This window comes from Nelumbo lutea, chromosome 5, assembly GCF_056320005.1.
Source record: "Nelumbo lutea isolate HS-2025 chromosome 5, American lotus-T2T, whole genome shotgun sequence".
In the NCBI taxonomy this organism is placed as follows: domain Eukaryota; kingdom Viridiplantae; phylum Streptophyta; class Magnoliopsida; order Proteales; family Nelumbonaceae; genus Nelumbo; species Nelumbo lutea.
Genome location: NC_142688.1, coordinates 64,072,036 through 64,087,552, shown reverse-complemented (window position 1 = coordinate 64,087,552; position 15,517 = coordinate 64,072,036). Strand labels below are relative to the sequence as shown.

General features: G+C 40.8%; 1 pseudogene; it reads right to left on the bottom strand.

Annotated features, from left to right (window-relative positions):
* Nucleotides 1-11,233: 11,233 nt before the first annotated feature.
* On the bottom strand, nucleotides 11,234-13,831 carry LOC148852728 (importin subunit beta-1 pseudogene; annotated as a pseudogene).
* Nucleotides 13,832-15,517: the final 1,686 nt, after the last annotated feature.

Below are 15,517 nucleotides of genomic sequence, written 5' to 3'. Positions count from 1 at the left end.
ACCTTGACAATTAAGGAGCTGATTTATATATGAAATAGGAGTGAAGGCTAGACTATGGTGAAACTCATATTCTCCTTTCCTTGGATCTGATACATATCTTAAATGGTAATTTACAAGAATAAGAGTTGAGCACTTACAAAAGTTCCCCGACTACTCAATGCATTTCTATCTTAAAAAGTTCACCAGGTAAATGGTGAGAACAGAAGGGGGGAATGTTAAGTTTATGGCTGATGTCTTTGCTTGAGGACAAGCAAAAGCTTAAGTGTGAGGGTATTTGATGAACCAACAATTTATCTATATTTTATGAGGTTTTTGCATGGATTTTTATGCCGGTTTTATTAATTTTTGCCTTAATTTAGCTTGATTGCAAGAAAGATTTCAGGGGGAGCCAAATCAACAAAAAGAAGGCAAAAGCAAGAAAAGAAAACCCAAAATTTATCAAGTTCAGCCTGGCCCAGCCATGAGAGCAAGAGAATTTCATTCGGCCGAAGAAGAGCAAGTGAAACTCTTTGGAAAATCCAAGGGAAGAAGCCTAGCAAGAAGGAAATTTCGGCCCAGCCCATTTTTAGCCCAAATAACAGCCTAGAGTGTAGCCCACTTGAGCTCAAAAGCAAGCTAAGTTGTAGCCCAAATAGCAGCCCAAAGGGAGCTAGGGGCGGCAACTCCTAGATGTTTCTTGAAGAGAAGGAGGGAGCACTCTAGAAGGTTCATGAGGGGTATAATACACCCAATTCTAGAGACTTCAAGAAGGGGCAAGAGCCCCCTTGAAAAACTATATAAGGAGGCCTCTAGGAGGGGAGAAAGTTGTTCAATTGCTTGAGAGGAAGGCTCTCCCACTCTTAGAGGTTCGGCCACCTTGAGAGAAGAGAAGAGAAGAAGGCTAGGCGCAAGGAAGAAGAAGAAGAAGGGCTGAAGGAAGTTCAAGACAAGCAAGCTAGAAGGAGAAGGTGAGTTCGAATTGAGGGTTTGTGATTCAAAGATCTTTTGTAATAAATCATTTGTAGTTTCATTCTCTTTTGATTTGAATTCAGTTTCTTTGTTATATTTTGTTTCTTCTTTCTCCTTGTTTCCATTATTCCTTGATGTATTTCAGCTTGTAAAATTTCAGTTCAGCAATCTAATTCTTTTTTATTCACTCAAGTGGTCATGAATTATACTTGAAGTTTCTTGAATAAGGGTGTTATTGTAGAGTAATTCGGCCAACTAACCTTCAAAACTCATATCTGAATTCTCAGATCTGAGATTGCAAGATCTGAATTGCTTGAAAGAGAATTCAGATCTGAAATTTTCAGATTGGCCGAATTAATCTACAGCTTGGAATTCCTAGAGTGATTGAGAGAGACTCTAGGAATTTAGTTCTACTATTCAAGAACTGAATTGAGTGCAAGGTTAGAGATAACTTGCACAATTCAGTTGGTGATCAATTCAGATTTGAATTGATGCCTTAGAAGTGTTTGAAGAAATGCATGCATGGGGATTAGATTCTTGCTAGAGATAGAAGAACCGTCACTCATGCATAGGATGAACATGCGCTTGAGAGAGGCTGTTCATGACCTTGGGGTTTCACCAAACCAAGGCTCAATCATGATTCATTCGAATGATCCAAATTGATAGATTGCTGAATTCTGAGATTGACATTTACTGCTTACTCTTCTAACCTGAATTGAAGGCAATTGGGCCAATGATTTAGATAGATTTTAATTTAGGATTTCTTAGCTTTCATTAGAGTTTTGATTTATTTGTTGATCAGATAAGAAGTGCTCAATTTAGTATTGGTAATTGTTTCCTAAATCCTCGTGGGAACGATACTTCACTCACTACTTTATTACTTGAACGGCTAGTGCACTTGCTAGTGTCACAATGAGCCACACATCACAGATCTTTCATGAATTAATTCTTGAATTGAAAATCAGTTTTGCACCATTTCGGACTAGATTGGACCACAACTGTTTGGACCGAATCTAGGGTTCGAAGGGGACAGTTTTTCAGTCCAATTTTTTCTCACACTTGCTATTCCAAATCTGATGTTCAATTATGAGGATTAATTCGGCCTACCTGTAAAGCCCAGTTTTAAATGGTTAAAATTGCAAAAGCCCACTATTGTGAGAAAAGTTGTATGGGCCGAACTACTAACTGCGATTCAGCCCATATACCTAATCGACATTAATTATTAATGTTATGGTTTTTAAATGGACTGTTCAATGGGCTTTACAGGAGTTAATTGATTGGATCAATTCTTCCTTTGCATGTGATGTTTGGATGTTGGATGGGCTGCGACCATGGGCCATAAGCACTTAGCCCATGATTAATCGTTAGTGGCTCTTACGCACACCATGGCTGAATGCACATCATTGCCATGGTGTCCCATAAGGTCATTGGATGACCCCTCCTTGCTTGGCGGGTCCCACAACCTTGAAAAGGGATGCATACGAAACCCCTCCTTTCTTGGTGGGCCCCACTAGAAATCTGACTTTATGAAGGTTAGTGGGAGCCACTTTGGTTTGACCTAAAATTAGAACTAGGGCATAATTTTGTTCCCTCCAGCAAATATGAGTGCATGTGGTAGGGAGATCCATACGATGGACTCTCTAAAGGCCTTCTGTCATTAGCATAATGATGGGTCCTTCAGAAATGAGGAAATGCACCATAAAATTGGGCTATCCATTTGCTGTTGGATCGGTTAGAGTGTTTCATAAGATGATAGGGGCGTCACAGACCGATGTGGGAGGGGCTTCACCAGAAAATGGGAACTCTCTCACAGTACCTTGGCATAACCTGAATATGATGGGTGAGCACTCACTGAACAAAAAGGTTTACCTGAAAATGGCTCTGAACCTTGTCTGACAGAGGCCAAGAGGAAACTGATTCGATGTGAAGGGATCAGAAATCCATCACATGGACGCCCAAAAGATTGTGGAATAAGGGGGCGAATTTCAAAATTTTTTCTCTCCCTTCAACTGGGAATCGAATTCCCTATTTAGAAAATAATATTTTCAAGGATCATTCTTGAACCATAAACAGAACCAAATCTGAACCAAAAGGAGTAGGGAGAGATAATACCTGGTACAGAGAAGTAGTATCTCCCAATGGAGGTGTTCACGCCCAAGGAAGGATCCAAAATTTGCTCCCACTGAAGATGGCGCAGTGCAGGGTGGAGCAAAATCAATAGTGTTCTTCCAAAAGAACTTGATCCTTCTCAAGAATCACCTGGACGGCATGTGAATACCACTCCCACCAATCTTTTCTACAAAAGATTGGAATCAAGATCCAATCTTGATTTCTCCCAAGAACTGGAGATCGAACTGCTATAGGTGGCGGCTGCAGGAAGGAGGCGGCAAGAGAGTATTTGCAAGGTGCAGATTCTCTCTTCTATGATTTCAGCTCTGAAGACAAGACTATGTATTGCTTGCTTGTGATGTCTAAAGGCTGCCGCCCCCTCTTCCTTTTATAGACTTAAAGGGATAAGCTCCTAATCCCATTAGGAGTTGCTAACCCAAATCAGGTCTGGATTAGAAGTCCCTTTAAGATAAGGGATAACCCTATCTTATCTGCAGATTAGATCAGCCATCTCCTAATCTAATTAGGAAGTTTCCAGATCTAAATTTTATTTAGATCTTGGACTCTCTAAGTGGATAGGGTGTGGGCCCAATCCTATCAGCTGATCCATCTCAGAATTCGCCCCTTAAGTGACTAATCAAATTAGCCCAGTTCGAAATGAGTTTACGGCCCATTTAAGATTATGTATTCATTTATCCTTCCAAACTACTGCCCAGTTGGGCTTCCTTGTATGGCGTGGGACCAAAACATTGATCTACACATCAGCCACATGGGTTCAGCCCAACCTTTGTTAGAAGGCATGGACGAATACACTGTTATGGACAGTGCACCCCCTGAAACCCATCAGATGGGCTCTATGGGTCCAACACTTACCCAAGTGGTCCCTGGGCCAAACCACCTTGTAACACCCAGGGACTGTAGGCAGATACACGATTAGCCCATCAGGTATTATCCTCAATGATATTACACTTAACCTCTTAGTCCATAATGATCATACACTGCCCGACAAGAGAGGACCTCTCCCTCGGCTGCAAGGAACAGTGTTGCACTCTCTCTTCTGTGGATCCCAAGAATTAAAACCTTTGCAAATCATTTCGAAACCATACAATATATACTTTTATATCTCATATAAAATATATTTTGCAAATCAAATCTCAATGATTGAAATCGGCTGCCGACAGTCTTGGTTTCCATCAGTGAGAGTGCATCCCCGATCATTACCTTTGTCCGACAAAGGGGTTGATCCTGTCACTATGATCACCCACTCAGATGAATTCTCAGACTGTCCCAACATACCCTGGTTTTGACCCCCGCTAAGGATCTCACTAATTGGTACATCAAAGATAGCCTAATCTGACACCTAATACAGTATAATAATCGAGTCTAGGGGTCGGGTGTAACTTTCCAGTTTTGCCCATCAATCTCCAAGGTCCAGGGCAATACTGGAAATCTGGTCCAGTTTAAAGATTCAATTAATCCTACACTGTAAGTGCCTAGGGTCTCACCCCGGTGGCTGAGACAAGCCACCCCAACCGACTTGGTGGCGCCACAGTGTCAGCCTTGTCAGTATAGGTCTCCCCAGACCGACCCACTGGCTGTGAACATTCTAAACTAACATGAGTCTCGTTAAGTGTCTAGTTTAAGGGTATTACACAGAAACATACCAAGGGAACATGAATCAAATATGCACTTTTATTCATTTACAATAAACTCATAAAGTACATCATTTTTATTGAAGCTATGGGCATACAAAACTATCTAACAACTCGCACTTGCACTTGGGTAGAACGCCTTCTCCCTATTTGTGCAGGTTCAGATATGAAATAGAATGGTTCAATATTTGAACCATGGCTTTGATACCACTGAAGGGATAGGAAATCCATTACATGGACGCCCAAAAGATTGTGGAATAAGGGGGCGAATTTCAAAATTTTTTCTCTCCCTTCAACTAGGAATCGAATCCCCTATTTTGAAAATCATATTTTCAATGATCATTCTTGAACCGTAAACTGAACCAGATCTGAACGAAAAGGAGTGGGAGAGATAATACCCGAAACAAAGAAGTAGTATCTCCCAAAGGAGGTGTTCACGCCCAAGGAAGGATCCAAAATCTGCTCCCACTGAAGATGGTGCAATGCAGGGTGGAGCAGAATCAACAATGTTCTTCCAAAAGAACTTGATCCTTCTCAAGAATCACCTCTACGGCTTGTGAATACAACTCCCACCAATCTTTTCTCCAAAAGATTGGAATCAAGATCCAATCTTGATTTCTCCTAAGAGCCAGAGATCGAACTGCTGTAGGCGGCGGTTGAAGGAAGGAGGCGGCAAGAGAGTATTTGCAGGGTTTAGATTTTCTCTTCTGTGATTTTAGCTCTAAGGACAAGACTATGTATTGCTTGCTTGTGATGTCTAAAGGCCGCCGCCCCCTCTTCCTTTTATAGACGTAAAGGGATCAGCTCCTAATCCCATTAGGAGTTGCTAACCCAAATCAGGTCTGGATTAGAAGTCCCTTTAAGATAAGGGATAACCCTATCTTATCTGCAGAATAGATCAGCCATCTCCTAATCTAATTAGGAAGTTTCTAGATCTAAATTTTATTTAGATCTTGTACTCTCTAAGTGGATAGGGTGTGGGCCCAATCCTTTCAGCTGATTCATCTCAGAATTCGCCCCTTAAGTGACTAATCAAATTAGCCCAGTTCAAAATGGGCTTAAGGCCCATTTAAGGTTATGTATTCATTTAGCCTTCCAAACTGCTGCCCAGTTGGGCTTCCTTGTATGGCGTGGGACCCAAACATTGATCTACACATCAGCCACATGGGTTAAGTCTGAATACTTTGAAAAGTTCAAAGAGTTCAGATAGGAAATCGAGAAATAGTTAGGGAGAGAAATTAAGTCCCTTTGATCGGATCGAGGTGGCGAGTATCTCTCTGATGAATTTAGGGACTACTTGAAGGTCAACGGGATAGTGTCACAATTAGCTCCTCCTGCCACACCTCAACTCAACGTGTTTCAGAGAGGAGGAATAGGACCTTGTTGGACATGGTCCGGTCACTTCTCATATGCTCAGAATTACCCACAACCTTCTTGGGATATGCATTAGAGACTGCTATCTACGTACTAAATTAGGTTCCAACCAAATTGGTTCCGAAGACTCCACATGAACTATGGACTGGAAGGAAGCCAAGTGTAAGACACTTGAAGATTTGGGGTTGCCCTGCACACGTTAAAAGAACAAGTGGGGACAAGTTGGAATCCAAAACCAGTCGTTGCCTATTTATAGGCTACCCAAAAGATTCGGTGGGTTATCTATTCTATGACTCAAGTGAGAAAAAAGTGTTCTGCACTCGAAACGCCCAATTCTTAGAAACCGAATACATCTTGGACACCCATCGTCAGGAAGTAGTTCTTGATTAGGAGAGCTCAAGAGCAGTGGGAGATGTCCCACAATTTTCAGGTAGTGACCAACCTAGAAGATCCACTCGGGTATCCAGGCCACCAGTCCGATGTGATTATGACCAGGATAGTTACCTGGTGGAAGCCTTGACTAGTGAGGAGGATCCCATAACTTATGCGGAAGCTATGTTAGACATAGATTCCCAGAAGTGGGTGGAGGCCATGAGAGCTAAGATGGACTCGATGGAGACCAATGGGGTCTGGACTCTAGTAGATCCGCCCTCTAGGGTAAAGGCAATTGGTTGCAAATGGATCTACTAGAGGAAGAAGGGGCTTGATGGCAGGATTGAGACCTACAAAGCTCGTTCGGTGGCGAAAGGGTATACTCAGAAAGAAGGCATTGATTATGAGGAAACATTTTCACCTGTGGCCATGCTTAAATCCATTAGGATCTTGCTAGCTGTAGCAGCATACCATAACTATGAGATTTGGCAGATGGATGTCAAAACTGCATTCCTGAATGGAGATCTTAGTGAAGATATCTACATGCACCAGCCGCAAAGCTTCATTGCTGCTGGTCAAGAACACATGGTATGTAAACTTAATAGATCCATATATGGATTTAAGCAGGCTTTTAGGAGTTGGAACATCCGTTTTGATTCTGTAGTCAAAACGTTTGACTTTGAGCAGAATCCGGATGAACCCTGTGTTTATAGGAAGACCAGTGGGAATAAGGTCACCTTTTTGGTGTTGTACGTGGACAATATCCTACTCATAGGAAATGAAGTAGGAATGTTGACTTCGGTCAAGGTATGGCTATCACAGCAGTTCTCCATGAAAGATCTTGGAGAAGCTTCATACATACTGGGTGTTCAACTCTATAGAGATAGATCAAAGCAGATAATTGGATTATCCCAGGCTGCTTACATTGACAAATTTGTCAAAAGATATAGCATGGAGAACTTCATGAAAGGAAACGTTCCTTTCAAGCATAGAGTCACTCTCTCCAAGAAGATGTCTCCCAAGACTTCTGAGGAGATTGAGGGCATGAGAGACGTTAGCTATGCCTCAGTCATAGGGAGCATCATGTATGCCATGTTGTGCACTCGCCCGAACATTGCTCAGGCGGTGAGTGTGGTAAGCAGAAGCAGATGTAGTATGGGATAAGTTTGTTATTTAGTGTAAATAAATAAAGTGCATGTTTGATTCATGTTATTTGGTATAATTCTGTGTAAGACCCTAAAACTGGACACTTATAGAGACTCATGTTAGTTTTAAATGTTCACAGCCATTGAATAAGTCTAGGGAGATTTTTCCTACCAAGGCTGATACTGGTGTGCCACCAAGTGTTGGGATGGCCTGTCTCGGCCACCAGGGTAAGACCCAAGGCACATGTAGTATGGGATTACTCGAATCCTTGAACCGGACCAGATTTCCAATATTGCCCTGGACCTTGGAGACAGATGGGCAAAACTGAAAAGTTACACCTGACCCCTAGTATGGGTTTACTCGCGCTGTCTTTGATATGCCAATCAGTGAGATCCTTAGCGGGGATCAAAACGTGGGTCTGTTGGGACAGTCTGAGAATTCATCTGAGTGGGTGATCATAGTGACAGGATCAACCCCTTTGTCAAACAAAGGTAATGGTCGGGAATGCACTCTCTCTGATGGAAACCTAACTGCCGGCAGTTGATTTCAATCATTGGAATTTTGTTTTGCAAAATTAATATATACATATATATATTTGTATGGTTTCAAAATGTTTGCAAATGGTTTTAATTCCCAGGATCCATGTGAGTGGAGAGTGCAGCACTGTTCCTTGCAACCAAGGGAGAGGTCCTCTCTTGTCGGGTAGTGCTTGACCATTAAGGGCGGAGAGGTTAAGTGTAAGACCATTTTGGATAGTACCTGATGGGCTAATCTTGCACCTGCCCACAGTCCCTGGGTTTTTATAAGATGGCTTGGCCCAGGGACCACTTAATGTAAGTGTTGGGCCCATAGGGTCCATGTGATGTGCTCAGGGGTTCACTGAGCTTTTTAGTGAATTCGGCTGGGCCTTGTAATAAAGGTTGGGCTGAATCTATGTGGTTGGTGTGTAGATCAATGCTTGGGTCCCACGCCATACAAAGAAGCACAACTGGGCAGCAGATTGGAAACTATTTAAGCACTGAACACTTAATGGGCCAAAAGCCCATATCAAGCTGGGATGATATGATCACCCATCTATGGGGTGGATTTGAGATTAATGTTAGCAAAAGGATTGGGCCTTTAACCTTATCCACTCTAGGAGGCCAAATTCAAATCATATTTGAATCTGGTAACCTCCTGATAAGATCAGGAGTAAGCTAACTTAATCTGCAGATAGGATTAAGATCATCCCCTATCCAAATACTGATTTGGATTGGGATAACTCCTAATTATGAGGTTTCTTAATCAAGAAGAAAAGAGGAGAAACCAGAAGAAAGAAATATCAGATTTCGAACCAAGGGTTGTAAGCAAGAAAGCATCCTACAATTGAGATTAGATCTCATTCACACTTCAAAGAGAAGAGAAGCAATTCAGCCATCTTTGTCCCAGGAGTTCTCCTCCAGCTGCCGCCATTCCTTCTAGCAAGATTTGATCTTTGCAAAAGAAAAAAATCAAGAAATCAACTATTGACATCAGTCCTGTAGAAAAGACTGAAAAAGATTTGGTGCTCAGAGTTTCCAGAGGATTCTTGAGTAGAATCTAGTGTGTAGGACGCACTCTGCTAGTTTCGTTCCACATACAACTGTGTCATCTTCAGTAGGAGCGGATCTTGGTGTCCTCTTTGGGCGTGAACACCAACTTTGGGAGATACTACTTCTCTGGATCAGGTATAATTCCTCCATTTTTCTTTTGGTTCAGATCTGGTTTGATTATGGTTCAAGTAGGATCCTTGAATATTATATTCCAATTAGGGAATATGATTCCCAGTTGGAAGAAGGTAGGAAAATTTTTGAAATTCGCCCACTCATTCTGCAATCTTTTTGGCATCCATTAGATGGATCCTACCATTCTTTCACCTTATAGATGGGAACTATGCTCAAAGGCAATGTTGTGCTTACTGAATGCTGGTGTTGTCTCAATGTATGCTTCCTTGGGATTCTCAGATCTCGACCACATGCTGTACTCTAAATCCGATGTCCTGACCTTCTTGGAACTAGATGTCACGATCCGGAGGAAACTCTCTAACTCATAAATGTGATTAGTAGATTTCTTCCTTTTTTATTTTTTATTTTTTGCTCTTTTTTGTTTTTATTAAAATTGGACCACTAAAGAGAATGAAAAAACTGCTAAGGACTATGAAATGGGAGATTTAACCTAAGGCCACTAAGGCGGGATATGCAGAATTTCAGATGTATGTGAAAACCGTGAAATGTCAACAAAATATTGAGAAAACAATGATAAAACCAGCCTGCCCCTAGTTCAGAACCAGATGGGGTGAACACTTAGGTAGATAAAGAAGTATTCATGAAGCTGGGAGTGGACCGGCCACCTATGAAGAGGGTAGGTTGCTATGAATTGGCTATCTAATCAAAGAGCCTAAGGGTATTAATGAAGAATGGGTATTAAAGAGCTGAGTGTGATGGGTGTTGGTTTATTAGGCTTATGTTGCATTAGAATGGAAAGGAGCAAATTTGGGATGATAAGGAGCAGTTTAGGATGATGGCTCAGGATTGCTCTATGGTCAGAAAAGCCGCTAATGCCTCTATAGCCAACTAAGCTGAAAGAAATGCAAAATGCAATACAACACAAACGAAGTAGACCTTTATTGTGAAAGACATAAAAATTAAGGAAAGGCCTTCACAAAAAGCCAAAACTAAGGAAAAGATTTGATTCAGATTAAGACAATTGCAATGAGCAATTTTTTTGGATTACCACAAGTTTAGAGCCAGAATTAGATTATTCTTTTTCAATTTTAAGAAAGAACGCAATCAATCAATAACCAACACATGTTTCATTCAAGAACCTGCAAAGATTTCATTTATCCTAACCAAACCATACAACATTTTATTAGGTGTTTTTTCTTTTTATCTTTGATTATTCTTCTTTTTCCTTCCCTTTGTTTTTTTTTCTTCTTTTTTTATTTCAACTCACTTACGTACTTTTTCTTTTTCTTTTCCTTTGATTTACTTTTCTTATTTTTTTCCTTTTTCTTTTTTTTTTTGGGGCTCGAGACTCATGCATGCAATGACAAATTATTTGTAATCTGCAACTTTCCTTCCTCTCTCTTTTCCTTCTCTTCTTCTCATTTTTCTTTCTCTCTCTCTCTCTTTTTTCTCTTTCCTCTTTCTTTTTTAACTTATTATGGTATACACAAATTTTGATTTTGATTTTCTTTTCTTTATTCTTCTTCTTATTTTTTTATTATTTATTTATTTATTACTCTCTTTTATTTTTTTTGAATTTTGGATTTTTTTATTTTTAATATTTTTATCATTTTATTATTTGTATTTTCTGTATCTTTTATTCCCTCTACACCATTCTTTTAACGTTTTTATGTATTTCTTCCGTTAGGGGAGGCTTGCCCACTTCTGTAGAGTTATCATAGACTAAGTGGGTCATAACCACCCACTTTCTGCATGCAAACCAAAAAAAACACCCACTGATCGACTCCATGGTGCTGAGCCAAGAGCTAGTGGACAATGACCCCAATTACTGTAGTGTGAAAATGGCGACAACCCAAAACACGGTATGCTATCTTGGACCCCAACTCAACACACCCAAATGCATGTAGGGACTTTGTAAAATACTAGCTTCTAGCAGCCACAAACAGACATGGCTCGACTGATGGCTAACTTCGCCCATTCGGTAGATTCAATAATCAAATGGTCATCAGATGACAAGCACTCATTTAAAAAATCTCTGCTTGAGACAAACTGCTGAATTAAGGAAGCTGCATTACAACCCAGTATAACAGCTAGATCGGCCAGTACTCCAATTGCCGACCTAGTCACTGTATCGTCCATGTCTTTCTCCATGCACAAGCTGTCTAAGAGCTTGATGGTCTTGGGAGAATTCTTGAAACCTTGGAGAACCCCCGAGTATGCTTCCAAGATCCCGTTTCTTAGAAGATTGGCGTACTCTATTATTTCATCATCAGTGTTAAGATAATGATGAAGAGTCCTCGACGTGTTGGAGTTCAGGAACCTATCATGTTATCTCATCAGTTAGTTTCCTTGTTGTACTTTGTATTTATCACATAGAAGTTGATTGTAATCCAAATTGCTATTCAATGTATATAAAAAGATATCAGGGCCGAACCATCATGAATTGGTTCTTCCCATTCTATTAGTTTCTGTCTTCTATTCTCTCTCTGGTATCTCTTTATCTTGGTATCAGAGCCAACATCCTTATGGCCTCTTCAGGAGATTTTTCTCTTGCATCAAACCAGGTGAGATCGACTGTTGATAACTCCACTGGGCTGCCCCAGCTTCCAAACATCACCCACTACATCCCAGTGAAGCTAACCAGCGAAAATTATCTACTGTGGAAGAACCAGTTTCTTCCTACTAATTACACCCATAAGCTGATGGGTGTCGTCGATGGCCCCATTCCAGCTCTGCCCAAGGAGATCGTTGATCCCAGTGATCCGTCGAGGAGTATTCCAAATCCTACCTTTGAGAGATGGTTTCAGCTTGATCAGTTAGTACTCAGTTGGCTGATCTCATCCTTGACCGAAAGCATCATGGCACAGGTTGTTGGATTGCGGTCTTCTCAAGAGGTTTGGAATGCTCTTTCCAAATCTTACTCGACTCTCTCTCGCTCCAGAATCCTTCAACTCCGGCGCCAGTTACAATCATTGAGGAAAGGAAACTGACTGATGAAATAACAGGATAGGTTCCTGAGCTCCAACACGTCGAGGATTCTTCATCATTATCTTAACACGCCCCCTTCAAGCGAACTGTCTGCTAGAACATGAAGCTTGAATTTAGACCACTGGAAACTCATCCCACTGAGTGGCTTGGCTTAGTTTCCTTGTTGTACTTTGTATTTATCACATAGAAGTTGATTGTAATCCCAGCTGCTATTCAATGTATATAAATAGATACAAGGGTCGAACCATCATGAATTGGTTTTTCCCATTCTATTAGTTTTTGTCTTCTATTCTCTCTCTGGTATCTCTTTATCTATCAGCACCTGCTAATGCATGGGCAGACAGTTTGGCTGCACTCTGGAGCATGGGTATTGCATGCATCAAGTACTTTTCAAAATTACCGAAGCATGAGAATATAGGGGGCCTCACAGTCCGATGCAACTGATTGCTAGACAAATCCTTCAGGAGTTGTGTCATGATCTCATCACAGTACAAAAGTATCTTATCTTCCAATGCCCTGCATAGATCCCCAACTACACCAACTGTGACAGCACAGACCTGGCACTCCTCAAGATGTTGAAGACCCAGTTCTAAATACTTGTAAAATTCTTGCATATACTTGTCGAATTCCTGACCTGTTGCATAAGCGAAGGCTCCAAGGGCAAGCATGGCTTCTTCATGTATAGTGGCACTTCTGCAAGCAAAAACCCTCAAGAAGAGGCTCATCATCTAATCAGCGTATTGCATGAAGACATACTTTGTTGGCTCGGAAGCCCCCAACTTCTATATAATGACCTGCAAGCACCCACAGAGAAGACCTCGCAATTCATTCTACTTTTCCCTTTCATCAGATGAACTGGGCCTCTAGTGTTTGATAGAGTTCCATCATTATGAGAGGAACTAATTGCACCACCAACGGAGCAGACTCATATGTTGAATACCTAACAATTCATTTAGAGTTTCATAAACAACAGTTTGGAGGCAAGATTCCCCAGCATCTTCTCTGTGTCACATTGAGAAGGGCCTGAACAATTTCCTGGAAAAAAGGTGTTAGGGGGGGAGGATGATGACCCTACATCCTCATAACCTTGGGCTATGAAATATAGAGAACCACATGCTTTCTCAGCAACATTCGGAGTATCTCTCATGCTCTGAAGTAGCTCTGCTATAATCTGTTAGTAGTTTGCATGGGTAATGGTAGGTGTCTCCACTGTTGAACCATGAAGGAATTCAAAAATTCTTCCAAGGGTCCATGCAGTAATGTCTTTCACATGGTTGTTTGGGTCCTTAATCAATGTACTGAGCATAAAGTTTAGAGCAACATTAACAATAGATGTAAGCTTCTCTGGTGTTGGACCCTCCAAGATGGAACCCAAGGCATAAGTGGCTGCCTCCCTCTGTCCCCAATCTGGCTTTGTTATGTTCTCTTTAATAAAAGGCGTAACAATTGGAACAATATCATCTCTCCCACAGTCCTTGCAACCAAACCAAAACATGTACCCCCATCCATGAGAAGGTTCCATGCCCCTTCAATACCCATCCTTGTCTGCCAAAAGATTCCTCAAGGCTCTTATAACAAAACCTTCAACCACTTTGTCCTATTTGTTCTTGAGCTGGTCCCAAAGGGTCGGAACTACATCTTCTGCGACATATTTTCATACCCACTGGAAGAAACTTCATAGATTGCCTCTGCAGCTGCCTTCCTCCCTTCAGTTGATTCTGACCTCAGAAGTGACAGCAATGGTGATATGCACCCTCCCAGCAGGACCTTCACCCGTAACTTCTTCCTTATAGAGAGCACTCAGAGTTGCAGCAACATTCACTTTGGCTTTAGGTGCACCACTCCTGAGGATGGATATAAATAACGACATTGCCTGTTAGTGGGAAGCAATAAGTATCCTTGCATCTTTTCTTATTTTAGAAAGATCAAGCAGTTGTGTTGTAATAAGCTCTTTTCATGAGGTGATGACAAGTTGGAACTTAGCTGTTCAATGAACTAAGCAACAGTGGACATGGTACTTTCTGAATCATCCATTCATGCTTTTCCATTTGTCTCCCTAGGCTGAGAAATAGATGAGGATATCAGTTCTTGAGGTTCAAGAGGGGGGGGGGGGGGTGGAGACTCTAGCATTTGATCCCAGCCCTCATTGTCGCCACCTGGGCACCGCTGAAAATGCAAATTCCGAAGAACCCCCATCTTGTAACTGATCCAGCTCTTCCTCTTCTTCTTCCACCAGGGAAGCATTACCAGCTTAGTTACTCTAACCAAATCATCCATTGATTCAACCAAAATAGGGGAAGCACAAAGAGGCAAAGCTCAGTACAGTGAGCCCTAACTTCTCTACTTCAAACGACCCACTGCTACAGCACCAACAACTCAAACATCATCAATGGCGACGACCCAAATCTCAAAACTGGGTTGCCTCTTTTCCTCTTCTGCAGAACCTTTTACTTGTGCCAAAGCAGAAACTAGAGAAAGAAATGGAGTGGGAAGGAGAGAGGAGGTTGTTTTGTGTGTGTTTCTTTCCCTTTCTCTTTTTTTTTTAGGTTTTTTTCTCTTTTTTTTATTATCATAGTGCTTTTTTTTCTCTTTTCCATTTTTTAGTTTTTATTTTTTATTTTCTTAATTTTTATTTCCTTTTGTGTGCATTTGTGCTTAACTAACATTTCCTACTCTTTTTTATCTTTTTGTTCTACCTTTTTCTCTTTTTTCTCTTTTTTTAACTTGCTCCTTTATGTTTAATTTTTTATTATTTTTCTCTTTTGTTGTTTTTTTATTAATGACTTGAATTTTAGTTTTTTTTTTTTGGAGGGGGGGGGGAATTTGGTTGTTTTAGATTTATTTTATTTTTTTTTCTTTGATTTTCTTCTAGGTGTAATTGTGCCTAGCCTTCCTATCCCTCCTATTTCAAAATTTTTTTCTTCTCCTTTTTTTTAAATTTTTAGTATTTCATTTATGTTTTTTTTAATTTATCTATAATTTATCCTATTGTTCTATTTCTATTTCATTTTTATTGGACTCTTGACATTTTTATCTATTTTTTGTTTCATTTTTTATTATTTTTTATATTTTTATGTGGGCTCCAAAAGGGGTAAGCAAGCAAACAAAGCGGAAGTGGCCAATATCCTAAATAACTAGGTTGACATGTGGACAATAATGCATGAGGGAAGGGTTTGACACCTAGACTCAGTGGTTCCAACAAGGTTGACAACCTTCAAACCTCCA